Source organism: Delphinus delphis, chromosome 5, assembly GCF_949987515.2.
Source record: "Delphinus delphis chromosome 5, mDelDel1.2, whole genome shotgun sequence".
Classification (NCBI taxonomy): domain Eukaryota; kingdom Metazoa; phylum Chordata; class Mammalia; order Artiodactyla; family Delphinidae; genus Delphinus; species Delphinus delphis.
The window spans coordinates 83,112,716-83,139,427 of record NC_082687.1 but is presented as its reverse complement, the minus strand read 5'-3'; the positions used below and the strand labels follow the sequence as shown (position 1 = coordinate 83,139,427).

At 35.4% G+C, this 26,712-nt stretch overlaps 1 protein-coding gene across 4 annotated transcripts in view; it reads left to right on the top strand.

Annotated features, from left to right (window-relative positions):
- Positions 1-26,712, top strand: part of PCDH7 (protocadherin 7) — a 406,244-nt gene that overhangs the window by 28,509 nt on the left and 351,023 nt on the right. The window contains exon 3 of one of the 4 annotated variants that reach the window (XR_009519575.2): positions 6,317-6,349. The exons of the other annotated variants lie outside the window; for them this stretch is intronic. The gene's annotated coding sequence lies outside the window, so the exon portion shown is untranslated. Of the gene's footprint in view, positions 1-6,316; positions 6,350-26,712 lie in introns of those variants that run through there. 4 annotated transcript variants of the gene reach the window in all.

The following is a 26,712-nucleotide window of genomic DNA, read 5'->3' as shown; positions in this document are numbered from 1 at the left end:
AGAAAGGAGATACTCATTTTTCCTGGCATGTAGAAAGTCACCTTGACAGAGCCTCCAAGGTCAAGTAGGTGTTTTCTGGACAGGGAAATGGAAATAGTACGAGACTTAGAGGTGTCCTTTGTGACAGAGTGGAAACAGTGGGTGATGAAATAAAGTGGAGCTCCTATTTCTAAGGATCTTTTGTGCCATGCTAAAATATTGGAACTGTATCTACAAAGTAGTCAAGAATCATTGGATGTATGGGTAATGCTAGTGCAAACTGACTTACCTTTCTAAAAATTTTCTAACTTCTATACCCTTGTATGGTATGAGCCATTCAGAATATTGTCTTTAAATTTAAATCTTTTAAAATAATATCTTAAACTTGATGCTGTAACAATTCAGTTATTTCTGAGTGAACTTAATTTAGTGAAGATTTTACAGAGGCATTTGGATGTTCAAAAGTGATAGCACTTAATAAATGTCCTTTGCTGGGTTATTCTCATTAACGTGTTAGAGGATCAAAGATCTCAAAAACATTTCAAGAATAAGAGTCCCTCTTCTGTTTCTCAACTATAAAAATGTTCTTTAAATCCTCACATGCACACTGGGAAATATTTCTTATATCATTATCTTTTAGAAAGTTGTGAAATAATCATGATTCGGGGACAGATTTTTTTAAGTTTGTCAGCTATATAATTGGGACTCAAGTTTTATATTATGTGGATGCATCTAAACTTGATTCTGTTTAAATATGAATACACATATATTTTCCTTGGCCTCTATAAAATTTATTAATCATTTTGTCTCCCCAAAGCATTTGCAAACCAAGGGAATAATGCCAGGAGTGAGGGTGTAGCAGCAACTACCTGCTGTCTCTTCTCTTTAGTTTTGAACCTGAAGCTTAAAGGAAAATTTCATTATAATTGAGTAATTAGCCTCAATATCTCCACTTCTCAAAACAATGAATGTCCAAAGCTATCTTTTGATCTGAATGTGAGGAATGTTTAAAATGCAAGTAAATATTAGAAGATGTGGATTCTTCTTTGCTACTGATACTTTTTTGCAAACCTTCCTAAGTCCTCATCTTTCAGTGAATCTTGGTGATTACTGGCGGCTGCCAGTAACTTGGTGATTACTGGCGGCTGCCGAAGAAGCTGGTGATGGAACTTTGACCCAGATTCTTATACACCCAGTCTCTTGTCTTCCTCTTTCCTTTCTTGTTTTGGGGTAAAAACACCTGGAAATAAACAGGACAAACTTTGTGAATAAAGGTGTTTGGCCCCACATACACTTTTGCTATTTAAATAAGTGGTAATTCAGTTTCCAATGGGGTAAGTAAATGATGTATTACTATAACCCAATTAAAAATATTAGGCTTCAGAATGGGAGCATTTGAACTTGGTGTCACGGATTTTGGGAAGTTCTGAAAAGAATAGGAAGTGTTTAGATTCCAGGAATCTTTGATTAAATTATATTAATGAAAGTGGAAGAGTTCTCAACTGGCTGGTATGGAAGATAAAATACCATAAATGTCAGCATCATGCCTGGGAGACTCTTTAAGTCATTATAAACAATCATGGGCACTATAAAAGACACGGTCAAATCATTTCTCTTAATTCTTCCATACAGATTCTTTTTGTTGCTGGTACATATCTCATTTCCCTTCACATATCTTTAACTGTAAAGAGAGCGATAACCTTTACAACTCTCTCTTTTATTGATAAGGAACAGAATGGAAGTCACTCAGTTTATATGCAGTTGCTGTAATCTGTGAACAGCATATTTCTCTGAGTGGTAATGTGGTTACGTTAGCAGGAGTCTTATAAGAAGTATATTTTCACATAAATTACAAATTTTGCTAAGTTGATGTATGAAGGTGTACCGTAGGCAAACTTGAGACATTTCTTCAAGTAGGCACTTAGCCCAGGGGAGACTACCAAGGACTCACCATGTAAGGTGGCATTCCATGTGCCATATGATCTATGGATTTTTGGCACAGGGTTCAGTCAGACTGTGTTCAAGCTGGGCTTCCACAGCAGGGAGCTTTTTTAGGCTCTGTTAGGGGACAGATTGATTCTTCTATCATTCAACAAATATTTATTAAACACCTACATTGTTTTGGGCTCTGTTCTTGTTCTCGTGTTGCTTACATTCTAATTTAGAATGAAGAAATAAAAATTATTGCATATGTGATGAATTTTTAAAAACTGCAAAGTAGCCCCTTCTAAGTATTCCTCCCAAAGGAGTAGTTACCAGTACTACTGATTTCACTGCACACATAAATAAGGAATTGCACTGGAAAATAAATTATTATATCTGTAATTTAAAATAAGGTTTGAATATATTTGACTACTATGAAATTTATTGATAGAAACCTTGATTTTATCCAAAAGTGTTACTGATAATAGAAACCACCAAACATAATGGCACAGTATGCTTCTGAAATACATTTTCATAAGATACATTGAATCTCTAATACACAGGCTTGTCACATTGGAGTCAGGTTGGACAGTCATTATTAACTTAAAATTAAGCCTTCTCAAGCAGTTAGCCCTGTCTTATTGACTCAGAGCCAACAAGCTATGCTGCAAACACTCCCTAGGGTTTTCTGGAGGAAGGAGGCAGTGGTAGAAGGGGTTACTATTAGCCTCTACCGTGACTCATTAGAACATGTCCTGAAATAAGTTTAGCTCCGTATCAAGCAAGCAGCAAAGCATTCCCAAGTCATTAATCAAGTGAAAGGGAAGGATGTTGTCATATTCAAGCAGCCCCAGTGATGTGAGCAAGAGTGTATCACTTTATTATTTTCCCTTTCTTGTGTGGAAAACATGATATATTGATTTATTTTAGATTGTTTAGAGTCTAAGGTGTTTTATGCTTGCAAAAGTTATGAATTAAAGGTCCTAAATTGTAAGGTGTTAATGGGAATGAAATTCACACCCAACGCAGGAGATATTAGTTGGAAACAATAAATCTTGTCAGGCTCAAGTTACTTTTATTGCTGTAAAAAAAGAATGAAGGTCACAAGATAATACTATTCAGGGAAGTATGTGAGACATTTAAAGAGATTCATCATTTTTCATATGTCATGCAGGTACCCTTTTAAGAGATTTCAGTATTTTATCTCTGATTTGATTTGGTATTTAAATATTTTAAGTCAACTCTTGAGAAACCCGTATGTATTTTGTTGACATTATCTAATTGCATAGTTTAACAAGTGGATGGGTGGTCAGGGTTTCTGATGAGTGTCTATAATTATTTGGTGGTGTTCAGATGGCTTCAACAATTTTATTTATAATGAGGCTTAAGGAAATCCATATCAACAGAGGATCTATTGTATATCAAACACTGCGCCAGGTGTGTTTAGGCTGATTAGGTCATTTCATTCTTTCAGTGCCGATGGATATTGTTTTTATGTTGGCTTTCTCAGCTAAAGAAACTGAGGCTCAAGCTTTAATAACTTGCCCAAGATTGTGTAGTTAGTAAGGGGTAGAGCTGGACTGGAGACCAGAGCTCTGTGACGTCACAGATGCTTTTCTCTTCTCACAGTGTTTGTGCTTTTCTGTAATATTAATGGGGGCAGAAGCTCAAATGTGCGTGATCTTAGAAAGTTAAACAACTTAAGTGTTTAAAATTGCACGTGCATCTCTATTTTTGAATAAGTAAATTGCATATAAAAATTTATTTTCTAAAATTTTATAATAAGCTACTGCTTTCTTCATCTATTGGTGATGTTCAGAGGTGATGCACTGTTTTGGTTCTCTTACAATTGTTTAGAGAAGTTTAAATGTGAAAAGCTATTATAAACAAGTTTCTTCTTGGTTTCTGAAAGCTCTTTTCACCTCCCCGTACTCCTTCCTCCCTGCTGTTCACAATAAAGAGAGGCCTCTAGTCCTGAACCCTCAAAACATCTTTGTTCTCCTAAGTTATTTTCTCAACAAGTAAAACCTTCAGTTGCATCCCATGGGATAAAGTAAAGACTGATGAGCAGAACAGAAAGATTCTTAACAAATGAATTAATCCATCTACGATTCTTGATTTATTTCTCAAGTTCACTGTGCTCCAGCCACACTGAACTATTTGCTATTTGCCCTGTGGAACGTTCCCTTTATTAGATACGTCCCTTTGTACATTCCTTTTCCTCTGTCTGAAATGTCCTTTGATCCTTCTCCCTTCTCAGAAACACACGTATATTTCATGACGTAGTGACTCAGCTCGAGTGTCACTTCCTATGCAGTGCTTTCCCTACCTCCCATGCTAAATGTTATCCTCCTGCTTTTGGTCTTTATTCAACATACACTAGTCACTTTGCATTGTAATTAGTTTTTATCTGCCTATTCCCACAATAATGTGACCTGCTCAGCAAAAAGGATTATATCTAATTTATCATTGAATACCCAGTGTCCCATACCTAGTAGGATCTCAATAAAAGCTTATAGAACAGTTTCAGTGGTCAAATTAATGAATGTAAGCAACAAACTTTTATTTAACATATATTTAACATGTTCTGTGCCAGGCAGTGCTCAAGGCACTGGGATATGGCAAAGAACAACACTGATAAAAATCACTGCTATCACTGCTATTACATCTACTGGAGGGATGTAGATAATTAATGATATGTGTGTAAAGTATTAAGATTAGATGGTGGCAAGTGCTATGAAAAAAATGCTGAGACAAGAGATGTAAAGGATGTCAGAGTTCTTCTTGGACAAGTACAGCAATCATCCTATTTATTTTCTATCCTGATTCCTTGTTGTTTTTATAGTTAGTTTGAGGTCTTTTTTTTTAATGGTAAGGCAGAGGATATTGAGTTCCCTGGAATTGGTTAGATCAGTGCTTAGGAAATTCTGAAAGTAAAGGTTCTTTGAAAGATGAAAAAAAAAACCAAAAAAAACATCTAACAGCCAAGTTTATGCTAATCTGTGTTGTATAGAGAAAGATGAAGTTCCTATTTTCTAGGAAGACTCAAAAAATGGAGACTGAATGTTGAATGTTAAATGACTGGATGCCAGAGGTTTATCTTTATATGAAAAGAAAAAAGAATAAAGTGTAGAAATGATGCCTTATCTTAGCTATAATATTTTTGAAATACAAATAAATACATTAAAATATAAAATATAGTGTGTATATATATATAAATACCTACCTATATAATAGATGTCAAAGCCTTTTTCTGCAATACCATGATCTAATTTAATTGAAATGTTTTTAAAATAAATTAATAACAAATGCTAGCTTACATCAGTAAGTGTCATCATTGTATTGGTCATACACAAATCTTCATTCTAAGTACAGATCTATCCTACATATTATTTTTTGGTCACAAACAAATGTGGCTCAGAAGGCTAGAGCTGTATTTCTCTCTATATTTCTTTGGGTTTATTTGTACTCTCCAGCCCCACCCCCCTAATAATGAATCTTAGGCCTATCTTTTCATTAAACTCTTCCTCTAAAATATTGGCATCACCTCTGTACATTGGAAATAGACACGGTATATATAAACACATGCATACAATTTTTATTACTGAAAAGAAAAATCAAATTAAATACAACCCAAGAAGTACGATAGTTAAGCTTCAGGTTCCATTGTTTCCTTCTCAAGGACACTATTTCCCAGCGTTTCTACATATTTGTGGGTCTTCCCGTGCCAAAATTCCTCCCACAATGTCTGTTTCATAACTCTTACTGAAGACGTTAAAAGAGAAGAAGAGAGAAATGGGAGAAGAGGGTCTTCAGCTGCTCCAAACACTCATCATTGTTGGCTTCCTGCCAGCTCTCCTCCTCCCTCCTTCCTCCTCACAGCCTCCGTGGAGTTGTGACTCTTCTTTTCCCCCAGAACTCTTGTTTTCTCATCCTAAGTCTTCTCTCACTTCCCAGGGCTCTGAGAAGTGTTGGCTACCACTAGACTATATCACAGAAAATCTGCTGGTTTCTTCTCCTGATGAGTGATGGTCTCTTCTTGCTGTTGGCTGGTGGTTCTGTGATAATATTTGAAATTAAAATGAAGTGTTCTATTCCTAAAGTAAATTACTAGTGGTCTTTTTCTAATTATTGGAAAAAATAATTAATGCATTCATTTTTTTCTCAATTTCGATTTTCTTCTATACATTTTGCTTCTACTTCTGATGCCTATTATCAGTTCTTTGCTGATTCTGGCACATGACAGAATAAAATGTGCAAATTGAATAAACAGCCAGCAAACTTTTATTCTAATATTAATGTAAAATAATGAGCCACTTTTTCGGGTACAAATAAGCTTGTTATATGATTTTATATTTAACAAATTTAATGTATTAATTTTTCTATATGTAAACTGTTCTTTATTCTTAATTAGATTGAATTTATTAAATACTTCACTCTACCATGATATTCCTCAAAGGACAAATGACACTGATGAGCCCGCCACCAAGCCCATGTGAGAACCACAACTTAGTAAGGCATCCTTTCATTTTGACTCTTCTCCCCTCCTCTGGATCTCAACTGTGTGCGTGTCTTAGGGAGACATATCCAGAAATGAATCACATCGGGTCTCACAGAATGCCTTCTTCCTTGTCATCCTCTTTGTAATTCTGTCTGCACCCTACATTAAGAAAGACCCACATGCTTCAACTCTACTTCTAAAATCAGGTGTCTGCAAATTCCCCTTAATCCTGAGGTTGACCATTTGGTTGGGTGCTTCCTAAAGGAACTGCTGTCTAATAGGCGCCTCTTACTTGTATCTAACTATATTCTCATCAGACACTAAGCAGGAATAGTCAAATCTTTTAGGACTTTTAGATTGAAGGTCAGAAAGAGGCTGGATTCTCGGCAGCATCCAATATATGTAGACCTAGGGAAATGGTTTTCAGATTTTTGCCTGCAAGGATTCACTGGAGGAGCTTTTAGGAAGTGCAGTTCCGCTTTTGTTCACGGCAGGCATGGGCCAGGTTCATACATTTTTAAAAAGCACCCTGGGTAATTCTTATGGAAAATACTTTAGAGCAGCACTATCCAATAGAAATATAATACAAGCCACACATGTAATTTTACATTTTCTAGTAGGCATAATAATACAATAAAAAAGCAGATAAGGGCTTCCCTGGTGGCGCAGTGGTTGAGAGTCTGCCTGCCGATGCGGGGGACACGGGATCGTGCCCCGGTCCGGGAAGATCCCACATGCCGCGGAGCGGCTGGGCCTGTGAGCCATGGCCACAGAGCCTGTGCGTCCGCAGCCTATGCTCCGCAACGGGAGAGGCCACAGCGGTGAGAGGCCCACGTACCACACACACACACACAAAAAAAAAAAGCAGATAAAATTAATTTTACTTATGTATTTTATTTAACCTCATATATCCAAAATATTATGAGTATTTAACCAATATAAAATTATCAGGCTGACCAAAAGTTTGTTTGGGGTTTTCATAGGATGTTACGGAAAAACCAGAACGAACTTTTTGGCCGACCCAATATTAATGAAATATTCCTTTATAAAAAGGAATTCCATTCCTTTCATAAAAAATTAAGTCTTCAAAATCTGGCATGTATTTTACAACAACAGCGCATCATCTCAGTTCAAGTACTTAGTAACCATATTTCAGGTACTCATTTCAAGTACTTAGTAACCGTATTTCAAGAGCTAGTGACTACCATATTGGACAACACAGCTTCAGAGAATTGCTTTCAAATCTAGTAAATAAGCTTTCAGTGGTAAATAAAAACATGCTTTCTTTTCGTGCTTATCATGTGCTTGGCACTAAGTTCTTAAAATGCATCATATTATAAAATCCAAGCAACAGAAATAGGAGGTAGGTACGCTATTTTACCTACTTGGCTGGAAAAACACAAACATAGAGGTTAGTATGTCAAAATCATAAAGAAAGCAAGAGACAGAACGGTTTGATATGCTCTCAGAGAGCATCTTCTAACCACCCTTGAGTACCCCCTTCTATACCATGCTTCTTTCTCGAACAATTAAATGAAACACGGGCTTCTCTCTAGTTTAAAGTCTTAGACACATGTTCAAGGGATTGTGTGATATAAATATAACATAAAATAGAATTCAGAGGTAACTAACTGGATTATATTTATATATTAACCCTCATGCCACTTAAACTCCCAGAATTGGAATAAGCATCCTTGGCATGGGATGCTTGGGAGGACTGGACATAAAAACTGTGTATTTTGAAAATGCTAAAATATTATGAGTGGCTTTTTTATCAGTTTTATATTTCTTAAGATTAGTGGGTTTTTTCTCTCTGAGGAAATAGGAAACATTATAACCAATAATATAATAAGGCCATTTACTGATGATTATTATCTTAAATATGAATGAATAAATAAATAAAGTGGGCCAATGTGTAATAAAACTATAAGAGCTGCAGTTTTTCAAGGGCAAGACTCTCACCATATCATCATTTGTTCAAAGAAGGTTGTCAAAAGTTATTTACTCTTCTTTTCCCTTGCTTCCTGAACGCATGCTATGAACATCTTCATTTATTTTAGTTCTAACTTGGTTGATTAAAGAAAAATGGCTCCCTTTGCTTTTAATATTGCTGAATATTTGAAGATCAATTGCAGCTATTAAATTAAAATAGTTTACCCCTCGAGGACTTTCAAAGACCAAAGAAAATATTATTTTAAATGGAAAATGTTAGTCTTCTATTATTACTGTCTTGGACTGGATTGCATTAGATCTTCAGATTAAGGCAGCAAGTGCTTTGAAAATGTAAAGCCAGTTGTACCATGTAGAATGAAAATAAACACAAAATCGAATAAACATGTTATTTATCTTGGTTTTTATAAGCAGAATCAACTTATTGGATTCATATTTATCTATCATTAGACTGAATCTACATACAGTCAGAATGTTCCAAAATTGATTACTCACCCAAATGAGAAGGTCATGGATAAATTGCAAACAGCAATTTAAATATATTATATTTGGCCTAAAATAGGTGTATTATTTTTAAATCTTTATTGTTCTAATCCTGCATGTACAGTGATATGTCAGTGAGTAAGATTTTTTTAGAAACATTCTGATATAAAGTCAAATTAGAGTTAAAATTTTTGTGTAGATGATTCACCATGAAGATCTCTCATACATAGACAATTCAGTGTAAATTATTTTCATATCGATGGCTCTCTTAAATTGTTTATGTAAAATTACCCACGTATAAGATAAACATGGAAGCTTAGAAACTTCTCTTGATGTTGAGGCTACATTCATTACCAAGTCACAGTGTTACATCACGTACAGCTGTTACCTCGTGGGTGTAGCTGTCTAGTCAGAAGTAGGAAATATAATCCCAGAGTGCTCTGTTAGCCTGGGATTTCAGGATCAGTTTTGGTTTTGATCCCACTATTTCTCACATCCCTTTTCATTAATGATGAAATAGGGTCTCAATATCCTAAGCTGCCACTTGGAAAGAGAAAAAGGAAGATAATGCTGCTCACATCCTAGTAATTTGGTATCTAAGTTTCTTCTTGCTTTACTATAAATACTTACTTGCATTTTGATAAATTTATACATTTTCAGCATAATTCACTGCATAACCTTTACTATTTGGAACAAAAATGAAACTTAGAAACAAGAAAAAAGAGTACCAAGTAACTAAAAAAGGGTGCTACCAAATGTACTTTGGAAACCTCACATAACTCACTTCTGGGTCCTTACTCAGAACCTGCTGCTTCTCATTTATCCATGATTGTACCAAATGTACTTATTTATTTTCCTACTCCTAACTTAAAGCAGCCAATTAGAATCCAAATGAAGTAATTAACACTACATATGTGTTCTGATATCAGAAGTAAATAAGTATTTAATATATGTATCTAAGAGAGAATCTTTATCTGGATCCATAAGTAAAGTTACACATACTTCACTGACTTCAGATGACACCAGCTTAGACAGCCTGATTAGTATTTATAATGATCTTGGAGTCTTCATGTATCCTTTGTTTAAGAATTCAGGTTACTGTGGAACACGTTTTGTAAAATTTCCACCCCAAATGGTTGAATGTGTGTTTAATAGGTACGTTACCGTACAGATTTAATTGTCATGAACGTCAGTGAGCCATCCTTGTATATAATTTTAAGTAACGACGACTCAAGAATTTCGAATCATAAAGGGTTTATAGTTTATAGTTGACCCTAACGTTTATCTCTGTAACAATGCCCAATCAATCATGATGGCAGATATTTTAAAGACATAGAAGTAAATGTTGCTGTTAAATATATAGATATATTTCAATATAAAGATATTGAAAGAAATAAAGTGTGCAAGTGGCCTTAAAATACTGGCCTTAAGTTTCACCAAATCTTTATTGTTTTTTAAGATGATGACTGCCATCCTAATTCTACTAAAATGCACACAATTGACCTGATTGACTGTTTGGTCTCTTATCTCATCTGTATTCTTGCATATATGATCTGCTTGGGGAATTTTCTTTGTAATTAAGAGGAGGCCACTTAAGGGAAAGGGGAGTAGGGCTGCAGTCACTTAGAATGGATTCAGGTACCTGAGTCCAAGTAAGAAGGAAAGTAAAGTGGCAATTATGTATTAAGGTGTCTCATTTCCTGCACATTGTTCCTGAAAACTACTTGGAATGATAAAGTCATGATATTGGATAACCAACCTGAAAACCCTCCTAACTTTGATATACAAATCCTATTTTGCCACCTTAAATCTAAGAGCAAGAAAGGCCTCTTATCCATGGCATCTGATGACTTTATAGCTAATGATCATAGATTATACCTTCTAGCCTGGAATAGAGGCTATATGTTGTCCTCACAGAGATTTTTCTTTATTGTTTTTAACACTCTGGAATATTTTTTTGTTTGTTTGGTTTTGGATTTTTTTTCCTTTTTTTTTTCCTTAAACATTCTGGAAGTGTATCTTTAGGGCCTGGTAACTTTAGGTACCTTTAGAACTACTTGTCCAAGGTTCTGCTTATTTTCTGATTTTACACTTTCATGAGCTACTCTTGTACTTCTGGTGGAGACATTGGCATGAACAGATGCCAAGGGGACCAAGGGGATAAGTTTTTCCTTATTTTCACAATTGTATTTTCTAGACTTTACAACTGCTTAAATTTTAGGATCTGATTGGTAAATCTAGGATGCTGAGAAAAAAAAAAGTAATTTAAATATGCATGTGTGCACATATGTTTTTTTCTTTTTTCTTTGCAGATTCTACATAATTTTTAAACCCTTTTCTGTATTCTCCAACCAAGGAGAGTGTGCAGTGTGCAGGGGTTAGAGGGTGGAGCGTTTTAACAGTTGGGAGAGTTAAAGAAGGCATGAAAGGATTTGAGTCAATAATGACTTCAGATATTCAGGTTGTTAAATTAGTACTTCCTCTCCCACCTGTTAGTGGTTTACTAGAAGGCAGTCCGTTCCATTTAGACTATGTCAGTCAAGGGGGTCGGTCAATTATCTAGCCTGCATATGTATAATTGGGAGGGAGGGAGGCGGAGCCAAACTCCCTTGAGACAGGAAGGGAGCCCAGTAATGCCTATTAAGAGACACTAGTGGGCTTGGAAAAGACGTCACAGGAAAGAGAGGCTGGGGACTCCATACCAGTGGGATCTTTTCCTTTACGTGTAGGAGGAAAAAGCAAAAAAAAAAGAAACTGAAAAGCGCCCCCCGCTTAAATGTAAAACGCTACAGTGTTGTAAGCTAGATCTAGTATTGCAACTACCAGAATTTTGAGAGGATGTTTATATACAGTTTTAAAAAGGGCACCTAAAATTCAAGTTTTGGTTACTATTTTTTTTGGTAAGAATTCACTTGCAAAGTGATATGATCTAACAAGAGTTTTGATGTGCTAAATGATAACAATACATCATTTGGAATTTTAATTTTATGATAACTGCTTCAGTGCTTCAGTGAGTGGAGGGAAAACACATGTTTTTAAATTTACTTAACTGAGATACGGCTGTATTTACAACTATCATATAGTAATGTGTGTTATTTGTAGAAGTACTGTATTATATAAAATCTCAAACCTAGAGGACCAATTGTATATATAAAATAGTAAAATAGTGGCTCATTTATATAAGAAAAAATCTCTTTTGTATTTTGTTAATATTTTTTATAAAAATTTACCAAAAAATGATTTTCTAGAATGTTATATCTGATTCATTTATATTATAGTTATTTCCATTTTCATCACATTCTCTTCAAATTGCAATAGTTTGGAATTAATCAATACAGTTTTATTTCAGTTACAAACAGATGCATGAAATGTACTGTTTATCAAAAAGATGTTAAAAGATAGGTTTACAAGTGAAAAAGAAATATGAATAAAAATGTTTAATAATCTCAAATATTTGGTTAAATTATTTTAAAATGTTTGTTGCATGAGTTTGACCTATAATACATTGTTATTGGCCTTAACCTTCACCTGATATATTTTTGTAATGCCATATCAAATTTTAAAATTAGTAACGGGCTGTAAATAACTTAGCCAGTACAAATTTCCATAGTAATAACATGTAGCCACTGAAATCTTATCAGTGTCTTTCGCCTGAACAGCTAAACTCATCATGATTTTACATTTAATGATACAATAGTAAGGTATGGATTTGTTAAAAGGAAAGATAAAACAGATTTGCTGAATATGTAGTCTTTGTTCACCCTGTTGTCAGGTAAGAATTAGCAGTCTGCAGTCATCCACTTTAAACTATGATCTAATCAGAACTCAAGAGCTAAATAAGACCTCAGATGATTAGCCCTTAGTTAGTTAGGAACCCCTATGGAAAACTTCAGTGCTACAGGAAGTGATGCTAATGATTTATCAAGTGGTAAACTTGCCTCTGAGAAAATACTGATCGGGTAACTTCACAGCACAAGGTAGTGTCTATCGGATATTCCAGCCAATCTGAGACCTTTTGCTAGCAGAAGTGCAACGTGCATTTTTAAAAGAGAAAGAGATGGTAACAAGAACTGTGACGGTTTGTTCCTAAAAACTTGGACTGATGAAAATCTTACTTTCATTGGGGCTATGAATCTTTAGTAGCTCTGCCAACAATCAGGAAACCCTTAGTCTCCTAGAAGTACTGAGTGAAAAAGGGTTTTAGAATTTAAATAAAACAGTCATATCAGATCTTACTAGTAAGGTAGAATTTGGTATTTATCTTGCAATTTAGAACATTGAAGTGGAAACTTGAGAGAATTAAACTTCTCAGAAAAATCTTATTGCTCAGGCAGTGAAATAAACATCAACAGAAAGGAAAATTCAAGCTCTGTTACACTAAAACCATTAAAGGAGCTGGCAAAATTCCAATTTAGGTAACTCATCTCCCATCCTACATTGCTATAGTTTTATCAGTTGAAAGTGATATCCACTTCCACTTCGCTGGAGAAAATTGTTCAATAACCTTTTAATCGTCACTGTACCCTAACAATATGATACACGGAAAAACTAGACAGAATAATTTTGTTTAAATAGTTTTTATGCTATTTTTGGATAAAATATTTTTAGTAGCTATAAATGTGTGGCTGCCATTACAATAAATCTAATGCTATGCATCAGTTGATGAGCTTTGAAAGATCTAGCAATTGTAACTTATTTGATCTCTGAATTTATTGTTAAATTCCACAATTGAATACACATTTACTAAGTATACTGGCTATTATAAGTAGTATGTTTACATCTTCAACTTTCATTTGCTTAATAAGGGAAACCTCAGAACTTTCAAAAACATAAAATTATGTCACCAAAAGAAGGTCAGGTGAACAGCTTCAGCTGTGAAACATTTGGTGTCTTTTCAGCTTCCCCAAGAAGCTCCATTTGCAGAGGGGGTGTGAACAGGAAGACCTTAGCCTGAATCAGAGATTAATTTCCTACAATTCTGTCATCCTAAAGCAGGAAATTGCACTCAATAAATATTGTAACGGAGTGAAAGTTGTGGAGTAGGAAGTTATCAAGTAAGAGAAAAGTTCTTTACAAACACGATTTTGCTGTTTACGATGTCAGTAAGTTTATTTAACTAGGTGCTGTTGGGTATATATATATATTTTCCATCTTACCTCTGACTTGATTTCCAATTTCTGTTATTGTGCTCTTTCCCCTGTCTCTTTAAAATCAACTAGAAACCTCTCTTAGAAGGACTTGTGTTTAGCAACAAAACTATGGGCAAACAGGTGATGATATGTGTTGTGAAAACAAATTGAAATAAAGCATTATTTTAAACTAAATTTCTTAAATCAAGTTTCTTTCAATCAAATTTCTTAAATCACGTTTAGGAGATGAGAGTTTCAGGTAGCTTTAAAAAATGTAGATTTTTTTAAGAGATATGGGAACATGTATATGTATAACTGATTCACTTCGTTGTAAAGCAGAAACTAACACACCATTGTAAAACAATTATACTCCAATAAAGATGTAAAAAATAAATAAAAAAAATAGCACACACAAAAAAGTAGATTTTTTACAACAGAATCACTCTAATATTGATTAACAATGATTTTGTTTCTACTTCCATTTATTATTTAAAATAATTGAATCTGGTAAGCAACATGGATCAGTGTCAAATAAATGTTTTCATAGCAATTATTGGCAGACATTCCCCTTCTGATAAGTAGTTTCCCCCAAATAGAAGTATAATTTGCATCCAGTTAAGTATTGATGAGTCCAGGAGTGAGTTTTGATGTTTATGTATTTTTTTTTTTTAGGCGAATTCTATTTTTTTTTTTTTTTTTTTTTTTGCGGTACGCGGGCCTCTCACTGTTGTGGCCTCTCCCGTTGCAGAGCACAGGCTCCGGACACGCAGGCTTAGAGGCCATGGCTCACGGGCCCAGCTACTCCGCGGCATGTGGGATCTTGCCGGACCGGGGCACGAACCCGTGTACCCTGCATCGGCAGGCGGACTCTCAACCACTGCGCCACCAGGGAAGCCCCCACTTCACTTTTATCTTACGTAATTCTCTTTAGCCAAGAGATCACTTTTCAGCAGCAATTTATTTGGATATCTTTGATTATTAATATTCTGGTGAGCCTCCTTGCAAAGTCAGGGATAGATTGCATAGTGGATATTTTTAGTCCATAAAGGGCTTTTCTATAGCTAAAGTTTGGTTATTTGTGCTTTGCACCACCAACTGGCATTTTCAGCCATATTCTTGATTATGAAGCTAAAATTTACTCTGAAGTGTCCAATCCTACAGGCTTTGTACTTGTAAAATGCCCAATGAATTTATTAAGAGTGGAGTACTCATAATGGCCATTGGTGCAGGCTTGGTGGGTATTCTGAGTTGAAAAGTGAAAGGGTGGATAATTCAAGTACACCATGCTCTGGTTAGAGGGCCGTGAACAGCTTCCTCCACTTACAGATTAACATCATTTCATGCTCTGTTTTCGAACAAGGAATATCTGTTCTAAAAGTAGATCCCACAGATACTGCTAATGCACCAGGTTCCAGTTGTCCTTGCTTGAAATAGGGTATCAGGTTTTCTTTCCTTTCAAGAAATAAATCATTATGGCTTTCATGTCTTTTGGCAGATTTCCTTAGTTATGGGATTGTGGTTTGAAATTGGTTTATGACTTCCTGCTTCTTAACAATGAGAAATAGCGTTGAGTGTCTTAGCCCTGTTACCCAGTGTGTTTGTTATGGAAACTGTTTGGGGTGAAGTAAATGGAAAGAGAAATATGAAACTCAGGTGGGAATAGAGCGCTCAGTGATAGCGTGCACTCTTCTTTTTATTATAGATTCATTCACCCCACAAATAATTGCCTACATCATGCTAACTTCTAGTGTAGAAGTTAGCTATAAGCTGTGCTCCAGATGATTATAAATTAGAAGCCTTTTAAAATTCCTATTAAAAACATAGGAATGAAATATAGCTTCCTCATTGAAAAACTGGAAAACTGAACAAAAGTTTCATTTAATAATTATCAAAAAATCCCATTGGTTATTGCTGAAATTATACAATGAACAACATTTTAAGGGAAAAATATATAGTTTGTCTTCAAAAATATCTGTATACACTTCAAGATTTATTATTAAAGAAACTATGCAAGATATAAGCTTATAGACTTACTTTGTATAGCTATTATTTTTTAGAGTGTATCAACACTCTAAATATGGGTCTTCTCTTTTCTGGGAAGGACATGTCTAAAACTTCTCTCCATTGGAAGCTAAGATTTCACTGACAAAATCAGTTACCTGAATGTCTTAAACAGGACACATTTGATTTATTTATTGTCACCAGATGGAAGTATTCTCCTGTATTTCTTACACTTAATCTCTACTTCTTATTTTGAACAAATTCAAAATTTTGTCCTAGCTACATGGAACTGACCATATTTGAACAGTCTTACATCTGAAAAATGACTATTGTTAAACCAGAATTGTAGTGAAACCTAGGGGTTTTTCTTCATTGTCAACAAAACAAAACAAAACTGTACACATAAGCCCTTGCATTCTGGGACTCCATCCAAAAGCATTTAGCAATTTGGCTGTATCCACCTTCAGAAAACCCATACTTTGATTCTAAGTTCTGGGTACCATGATGTACTCAGAGTATCCTAGCATTCACTAAATTGTCAGGGAGTGTTTAGAAGTTGGTCAGTTCTGTTTTCCTGGCACCTAAAATCTGTGTTTTCTTACTCAGGCTGTTTGCTGTTCACAGGAGGGAAACGTGGAAAATTGCATACATAAATGTGACTTTTCATTTGATTTTATTTTTCAAGAAGACACCCAGATTAAAAATTTCAAGAAAATATCGTGTAGCCTCAGCATTTTAATTAATCTCACATTTTCTTTAATGATTGCAGCCATCGGGAATCATAAATAAATAGAAAAATATTTTTTGGTTTAAATTGTATATGCCTTTTCCAAATTCTTCATGAAATTTTATCATAAAATCATAGAGCTAACATTAAATTATAGAAGCAGAAGGGGATTATGTGTGGCCTTTTCTTATAAAGCTTTCATAGATTCAGATTTTCTTTTTTTTTTTTAGGAGTTTATTAATTAATTAATTAATTTTTGCTGTGTTGGGTCTTCGTTTCTGTGCGAGGGCTTTCTCCAGTTGTGGCAAGCGGGGGCCACTCTTCATCGCGGTGCACGGGCCTCTCACTATCATGGCCTCTCTTGTTGCAGAGCACAGGTTCCAGATGCGCAGGCTCAGTAGTTGTGGCTCACGGGCCTAGTTGCTCCACGGCATGTGGGATCCTCCCAGACCAGGGCTCGAACCCGAGTCCGCTGCATTAGCAGGCAGACTCTCAACCACTGCACCACCAGGGAAGCCAGATACAGATTTTCTATAACTAACTTGGTAACATGTTTCAATGCTAACACCAAAACAAATATATTTATTTATTTATTATTTTCATTTTTTGCGGTACGCGGGCCTCTCACTGTTGTGTCCTCTCCCGTTGCGGAGCACAGGCTCCGGACGCGCAGGCTCAGCGGCCATGGCTCACGGGCCCAGCCGCTCCGCGGCACGTAGGATCTTCCCAGACCGGGGCACGAACCTGTGTCCCCTGCATCGGCAGGCGGACTCTCAACCACTGAGCCACCAGGGAAGCCCCAAATGTATTTATTTAGTTAGCACTCTTTGATTGCCAGTAAGAGAAACTAGCTCAGAATATATTATGCTAAATTAGAAGTACATGGAACTCAATCTTCATAAACATATTCGAAGTTCAGTACCACCAGCACCTGTGTGCTCTCTCTCCCTCTCCCTCCCTCCTTTTCCCTCTCTCTCCATCTCTCTTCTCTGTGCATCCACTTCTTTCTTCTTACACTGGAGATGATCCTTTTATCTTTTTCTACTCTATATGGTAAAACATGGCTGACAACTCCATAGTTTCTTAATCTGCATGCTATATGCCCATCAGTCTGCAAGACTGGTAATTTTTCTGGGTACCAATTTCAAATGCCAGCAAGAGAAACTCTGGCTCTACCAAGGTTAAGAGCTGACTTTTTCAATCAGCCATGCCTGGGGGGAGAAGGCTCATGAGCAAGATATTCTAGAGAAGATATGGACAGGTATTATCTGATAATAACAATGATCATAATAAATAAGCACTTACTGTGTGTCAGAACCTGTACCTAAGTGTTTTACTTGCATCATCCCATGTAAATAGCTGTTAGTTAAGCACTGTGCATCTAGAAAGTGTCTTTGCATGCATTATATTGTTAATCCTCACAATCACCGTATCAGTGAAATGCTGTGACTTCCATTTTATATTGAAGAAACTCTTGCTAAAACTTAAGTGGGTTATTAAGTGGCAGAGCCAGAATTCAAACCCATGTCATCTGATTCCTGCTCTAGAGCTTTTTACACTTAGAAGCTGCCTCCTTTCTGTAGGGTGTCAGTGATATAAAATTTTGTGAAACATGGTAATTGGTCAGACAGACTGAGACTCTTACAGCCCTGTATTTGGTGTCTAATAATAGGAGCCCTTATAGTCATAACTTCTTTTTCTTTTTCCTATCCCCCATGGTCTTTTTTTGGATAATCCTTCTCTCTGGTTTTTCCCTTAGCAAATATGTCATTTAAGAATGCATTTAGCTGAAAGTAATAAATTAATCATGGTTAAGTAAAGGGTTTATTTTTCCCTTATAACAAGTTTCAAGAAGCCGTCAGTCAGCAAGTTTCACTGAGGAATCATGGTGCTGCTGTTCTCTTGCTCCACTATCCTTAGTTTTGGGTTTTTTTTTTCTCATATTCCCAAGTTGGTTGCTGCTTCTCCAGTCACTCTGCCCTTCTTTTCAGACGAGAAGAAGGAAGAGGGACAAAAATGAAAAGGAAAAAGAAAAACTTCCGTTGATTCCATTTCCCTTCTGTCCTGAGAAGGATTCCCTCCTCAAGGACTTTTCTCTATATGTTATTGGCCAACATTTTGTCCACTTGGAGAAAGCTAGATGTGAGTGTGAGTATTTTTCTTTTTAGTTTTGATGGTGTAGGAAGACAAGGGAGTGAGCCAAGCTATACTCTGTGCTTTAAGGGACCAGGAAGTAGCAACTCAGGTCTGGGTACCACATACCTGTGAGTCCTCTCACAATGGTCTGATTCCCTTTGGCATTTTCAGCATTTTCTTTGTTCAGTTGAATGACTCCAGTTTCTTTTAACTCTCTTAATAGGATTGCTCTAGAGCTTTTCTCTGACCTGTAGAGTCCCTTTCATTGATTTTTAAAAATCCATATCTCTACACATACCCAAGAGGTTGCATACCTACACATTCCCAAGAGGATACCTGAGAACCATCCTGTTCTCCCTCTATCCCTCCTTTACATTTTATAGATGAGACTCAGAGGCCTGGAGAGGCAAAGTTGCATAGCAAGTTAGTGAACCTAAACTGCACTCCATGTCTCCTGACTCTCAGGCTTGGCTTTTTCTAGGCATTTCTAAATAATAAGTCTTTGAGTTTATGTATGTTGAAATTTAGGAGCAAACTGAAACCACTGACATATAAAGTGTTTATTACAGGAAAAAAAAAAAAAACTCTTGAAAAACTTCAATTCCACAGAGTGCTAGAAATTAGTAAAATAGGAGGCATTCTCTAGTCTTTCAAAACAACAGCTGTTTACTGAGTGCCTGTTATGTCCTAGGCATTATAGAAGCCAGGGATACAGCAGTGAACAAGAAAGAGGAAGTTTTGCCCTCGGGTAAGTTTATGTACCAGATTATATTTAATGTATGCATTGATTTTCATATACTAATCAAATATTTATTGAGGGCTTACTCCATGTCTTGGACTGTTCTAAATACAGGATATACAGTTTATGACAAGAAAGACAAGATTCTTATTCTTACTGAGCAATGAAGCCAAAAATTACCCTGTTTTCTAGGGATACACAATAAAGAACTCAGACACCGTCCTTTCCCTACTGTTTATTAACTAATGCAATAAAAGAAACACGTGTGTGCAGACACACACACACACATACACATTTAATTGATAGCATTTCTTAATCTGGGGATTACAGTAAGTTCTAGGCTTCTTTTAATTTCTGATATATACCTTTTGGCTGAGTATGCAATTTAGTTGGATTTAAAAATGGATCTAGATTTAAGTGTAAATTTTTTGGACTGAATTCTAACAACTCTGACTCTTTCTACCTTTATTCCTTTGTTTTATTGAATTTAACTTGAATAAAATCTTTTTTATTTATCTAAGTCTATTTCTATCTAGTAAGGAAGTTGAAATTGATCATGCCTTGACTTTGTGGGCCATCAGAGAACCATGACATTCCAGGGTATTGATTTTGTGGTGTTGAAGGGTGACAGATCTAGTGTTAAAGTGCTGAGAGAGAAGGGGTTTCAGATTGTACACCATAAGCAGTCCTGACTTTTGCTGAGGCATGACTAGCTTTTTAAAGCAATGGAAGGAATTGTAAGTCTTACGTAATTTTTACTGCATAAACTTGGAAAGATTAATTTAAACCAGAAGTGTGTAATCATGCATACAGGAAAAAAAGGTCCACATGTATAGAGACAACTTAGAGTATATGTATATGTGTGAATAAAGAAAGCATACTCTGTGCTAAGAATATTGAGTAATATTTCAATTCAATATGACTGAACTTTTTCAAAACATGTCTCATCTCACATTTTGGAAGTTCTTTGGTGTTAACTGAAGTTTTGTTGTCTTTCACGCCATTCTTATCATCATTATTTTGCATTTTGTTACTGTTGTGCTTTTACTTAGTCGGGTACTAGAGGATGTGAGTTATGATGCTCACAATTCGGAGAGGCCAGAGGTCTACAAGTGTAATGCTTGACAATTTTTTGTTACGGTCTGGGACATGGAAGCTTGACAAGAACATTATAATTGCTGCTATAGACATGATCTTAGGAAGAGTAACCATGGTCATCTTTCAATGTCCCATTTTCCTCTGTATTTGTTCTTTTTCAGTTTAATGGGCTTTCGTGAATGTATTGAAAATAACATTTTGATTATATGATTATTGTGTGAAAAACTGTACTGAGCTAAGTCAAAGTGTATCTCTGGAAACTAATCAGAGGTGCACCAGATTCATTGACTTTAACCAATCCATCATAGTCATCTTTTAATTTATTTCCACATTTTCTTCCAAGTTCCCATTCTTGAATAAGACTTTGACCTGAACAGAAGAATAGAATGTATTTTATAATGTATGTTTGTTCTGTTTTCTAACAACATAAGTATTTTGCTTAAGCAGATTTGCTAGAAAGTGACAGCTTTGAAAAATTGGACACAGGATCCTCTGGAAGCATTTCAGTTCCAGGCAATCTAAATAGTGCAGAAGGGGAAAATGAAATATCACTGTGGTTTAAAGATGACAGTTTTGTTAAAGATTCCCTTTCACTCTTTGGCTTAAAACAAATGGAGTAAATCAAGTATATCTGTTCAAAGTATGCATGTACGCTCACTGAGGAAGCACTCCTTCCTAGGAATGTTTCTTCAGAGACAACCGATGAGAGAATTACTTTTAAAACATGTGTCATGGATTGGGAAGACTATCATTTTCTTGGCTTAACTGTTAGTTAGGCACATTTTGAGGTCATGCGATTTCACAAGTACATAGTGTGCCTTTAAGAAGAGAGGAAAAGGAAAAAACCTCCTGGCTTAACACCATCTGAGTATATCATTATGTACACCTATCGTATGTTCTTCATAAATGTAATAATGTAATTATTGTGTGTGTGCGTGTGTGTGTGTGTGTGTGAGAGAGAGAGAGAGACAGAGAGAGAGATAGAGAGACAGAGAGAGAGAGAGAGTTTTAATAAACCTAAGATCAGATGCTACACATTTTCTGGCCATATTAAAAATGCAATAATATTCTCTACCCAAAAAATGTTGAGTATATTTGAAAAGGTATAGCAAGTGTGATTAAACCTGCTTTTAAGAAAAATTTTATCACTAATTGGAGAGGCAGTAGAGTGTAGTCTTGTTAAAAGCACAGACACAAAGATGAGACCTCTTGGGCTCTAAAATTCCAATGCTGCCATTTTTTTAGAACTGTGATTTGGAGCAAGTTAATTTCTCAGTTCTTGACTTCCTTCTTTGTTAAATGGGGTTAATGATAGTATCTACTTTCTAGGGACCACGTGCGTTAGCCTGAGATCTCATAAACACTCAATAGAGTATTAGTTATTTGTAATTGAAAACACTTATCATGTTATGAGGCCAGGAATAGAAGCACAAATTTTTTTTAAAAAGTAATTCAGAGGATGAATTAAAAGCTCAAAAATTTTCAGGAAGTCTGTAATATATTGATTATGTTTCTTTCAGGACAGTGGTAAATGGTAGTGATCACATTTTTTCCTAACAAAAGAATCACTACTGATTATCCTTTATGTCTTATACATATTCTGTAACGTACTTTAGGAATTATACTATAAGAAAGTCACTGGTAATTTCTGTCTTTCACATTTCATAAAATAATCAGTTAATTGATTTCATGTTCATAGGTTATTCTCAGTTTTTTGTTACACTACTGTTAGAGATAGCAGTGTTTTGTAAATGAGTGTATATTTTAATTATAATTTGTTCCAATTCACCTTTGGCAAGAGTGGTTACGTTAGTTAGTACTGTTACTTTCTGAAACAACTTTCATTTAATATGCTGTATTCATTAATTCTCTGTTCATTTATGTGCTTAAATTGTCACTTATCAGAGGCGTACCTGGTAATATGCTTTATCTGTATTATCATCTAAATCTGTCCCTTGAAAAAGATTGAATCATTATGGTTTCCATAAAAAAATCTTATAGCATGATCTATTTATACATTTTACTTCATTTTAGGGCCTATCAGCTTTTCAAATTAATGGGATTGTCATTTTTATGTATGGAAGAATTCTTGGTATGGTTTGGCTCTGAGCCATAATATTACCTGTCGTCTTAACTCTCTGAAAACACTGACTTATGTTCATTGCATTAGTGTAGGCTTAGTTTTATTTCATGTCCAAGATGAGGAAGGTCACTTCATTAGGCACCTCATTTGCCTTTCTTCCCTGTAGTTTTCTGGTATCTTACACTAAGTATCATGTAAAAAAATGTTCTGCTTCCATTAAGAAAAAGTGAGCAGAGAACAAAGCCAATTATTTGCAGCACATAAAATCCTTATGATAATTTGGTAGACTTTAATTAAACTAATACATTACATTGCACTTATAAGACAAAGGAGCAAAAAAGAAGCAAATAATCTTCTCTATGTTAAAAAACACCATTTTGCTTTTTGATTAAACTCTTTAAGACTTGTGACCTATTTTAAAGTATGAGATTTACAGTCCTTTTCATACAAGGCATGTTAAAAAAGTTCTATGCAATATTGATTGGGACCACCCCCCAAAATTTTGAAATAAAACTATAAAAAAGCTTGGCTTGAAGTAATTTCTATTAATTTCTTAATGATTTTTCAAGCTCTTCAAAATAAAAAAAAGATTCTGCAACTTAGTCCATGCAGAAACATTTTTATTACAAATAACCTTGTTTTGGTTTTTGACATATAATTGCCATTGGTTGTTTTTGATGAGCCCACTGACATTATTGATGCAAAGTTCACTATAACTTAAAGTCTATCTAATTTGTGTATCTTCCCTACATTTCACAACTGGAATGTACTGAAATTAGAGATACTTGGTCTTTAAATAATATCATCCCCCAGTTTTCCATTTCTTTGAGATGTAATTCCCATTAATTAAATGGAAATAAACTACTGAATTGGGAGTGAAGACATTTAGTTTTAATCCTAGGTCTGTAGCGTTACATTCAATATGTCTTGTCACCCCTCTGGGCCTCAGTATTATCACTGGTAAAGTGAATAATTTTGTAGAGGATGATTTCAAGTGAGTTCCTTATCTCTGGAGTTGTATTTCTTCATTAGTTATTAATATAATGTCTTTCTGTGTTCTAAAAGTCAATATTTTAATATGCTCATATCAATCCTTAAATCAGCACCACTTAGTATTCACGAAAGTATTTATAAAAACATTTCTAGAAATTTCTAATGATCAGAAAGCAAGATTTTAAAGCTGGTCAACTACAAATCATATCAAAAGACAATTATATTCAACTTAGAAATTTATCTGTTATAAACCAAGGGACCACATACTCATGGTGCCAGTTCTTACACTTTTAACATTATCTTTCATAAGCAGGAAACTGGTTGGTTGGATTTTGTAATTCTGTCCTATCTCACCTTTACTTTTTCAAGACTCAGTTAATTCATTGGATATTTACTTCATTTCCTTGTTAGTGGATCAAACTCTTAGTAAGTTTATCCATCACCTGGAAACACTTTGACTGCTTTCTACTTCCCTCTGTGGGTGTTTAAGGCTCCCCAAGTAGCTCTCAATTTTTCAGACACACGATTGCAATTTCAGTGGCATTTAAGAACAGCCGAGTTTGCTGTATTCATTTCATCTTCTCATTAACATCTAGTCTCTGTTTCTTTGGGGCAGCTTATTGCTTTGGCACATGAATACCAGCTAGTTCTGCTTTTGTTTCCAAAGGTGAACAATACTATGGTCTGAAGAGGATAATGGTGACAGCTTAAGTTTATATCATTTTACATTTTTATTCTCAGCTTTAAGGGTGGAAATTCATTAATGCTCAACTTTGACCAAATGTCACTGGAACTGTAATGCTGGGATCCAGTCTAATGTTTTTTGCTTGTTTAGTGCCTAGCCTTCTGTTTGAATTGACCCCTATTTCTCGAGAGAGTATTTCTTTAAAATATTATTTCTAAAAAAAGCAAGAAAAAATAAAATTGTGGAATAAGATATACACGATTTAACCTTTAAGTACAGGAGGTTCTAGAGCAGGAATCGTTGAATACTTAATTACATTAGTTTTAACAAATAATTGTTTTCTGCATTCTCTGGCTTTTGACAGTTACCTTAATTTGTCTGTGTAATTCTAATTTAGGATGTTCAGGACAGTTTTGTTGTTGTTTTTAATTATTACATTGGTTTCTTTTATATGTAGACTTGAGCTAAGTAGAGAAAACAGCTCGTGATGGAGTTGAATGGAGTTAGAGAAATCTCTGGTTTAGGCAGGGAAATCCTCTCACTGCCTCCTCACTTACCTCACATATTCCTCACACACTTTCTCTCTTCTCGGAATGCAGTTTTCCCTCATTTCTGTAGATGTCAAGCTTACCTTTTAAGACCCAGCTTAGGTTCAATTAGTCCGTGAGCCCTCTTCCTCCTCAGAGCTCTCGTAATTTTATCTACTGGGCTCTTATCTTTTTTTTTTTTTTTTTTTTTTTTTTTTTTTGGCGGTACGCGGGCCTCTCACTGTTGGCGGCCGCTCCCATTGCGGAGCACAGGCTCCGGACGCGCAGGCTCAGTAGTTGTGGCTCACGGGCCCAGCCGCTCCGCGGCATGTGGGATCCTCCCGGACTGGAGCATGAACCCGCGTCCCCTGCATCGGCAGGCGGACTCTCAACCACTGCGCCATCAGGGAAGCCCTGGGCTCTTATCTTTTCCTCCTCAAGATTAGTAATCTGTTTATATTAGTAAACTGTATATATTTGTATAAATAATTTCTTCAGAACCAGGACTATGCCTTATGTTGCTTTGTATTTCCCCTGATGCCTCCTGCAATGCCTTTCACATGATTGGACTCTATAACCTTTGACCTTCTTTCTAACTCTGAAATTCCATGATTCTAACAGTCAGCCAGTCAATATTGATTGCTTGGCTATCCAACCCAGGGGATGCTTTTGTTAGGGCCCAAATCATTCGTATTCTGTAGTCAGAGAAAAGTACCTATGATGAGGAAGTGGTATGATATTATCTAGCCCCTTTCCTTCCATGGCCAGTTCAGTGATTGACTCACAATCTAAAAGCCCTCTTTTCTAAAGAGTGCAGATTAAACAGTGCTAATGAATGGCCCTTTTGTGTGTGTGTGCACTCTTACACATGTAAATGGATATAAACTTCCCTTTCTTTGATTGGATAGGATTTGTCTTATTGGTTCCTTTCCTTTCTTTTTTCTTTTCTTTTTTTTTTTTTTTTGGCAGTTTAGACAACTTGCAGATATGTTGAAGTTGCTTCTTATTTATTCACAAATTTAAGTAATTATGATAGAATCCTGAATCTGATAGATACATAGGCTTCTAGAACTGAGTTTCATAACACATTCATTTATAATAGTATAGGAAACTTGTGTAGTTTTGCTTATTATTCCTTAAACCATGGCAAAAATGGAGACATTTGCAGTTATAACTTAGCTGTTTATTTTTAAAAGATTCAAAGTCAAATTTTGAAAAACAATTATGAGGAAACATAATGTAAAGGAAAAAAATCTTTGATCAAGAACCAAAGTTGGTTTGGGGCCCTGATTCTCCCATTATGTATGTGATTTTTATATATGGAGATTAAGCTCTCTGATCTTTAATTCCCTCATGTGTAAAATGAGCAAACTTATAATAGCTACTTCACAAGGACTTTGTGAGTTTAAGTTAGATAATTAAGTGCAATCTTGTAATAAACATCTATGCAGGTGATATATTAACTAATAATTATAATTTATGAGTTTTCGTACCTCATTTATATAAATCAAAATGAAGTAAAACACCATAATACCATTCAGAATTGTCGTTCTCATAGTTCTCCATTCATCAAATGCCATGTTTACCTTCTGTCCCACTTTCTGTTTTAAATGATTTTCCAGTATTTAAAAAAAAATAATAGATAAACTTTCGATGTTGATAGTGGCTCTGCCCTGACTCAGCTCCTATATCATGCATTTATGCTCTAAAATATGAATGTCCACTTCCTGTCCCTAGATTGCAGAAACTACCATCAAT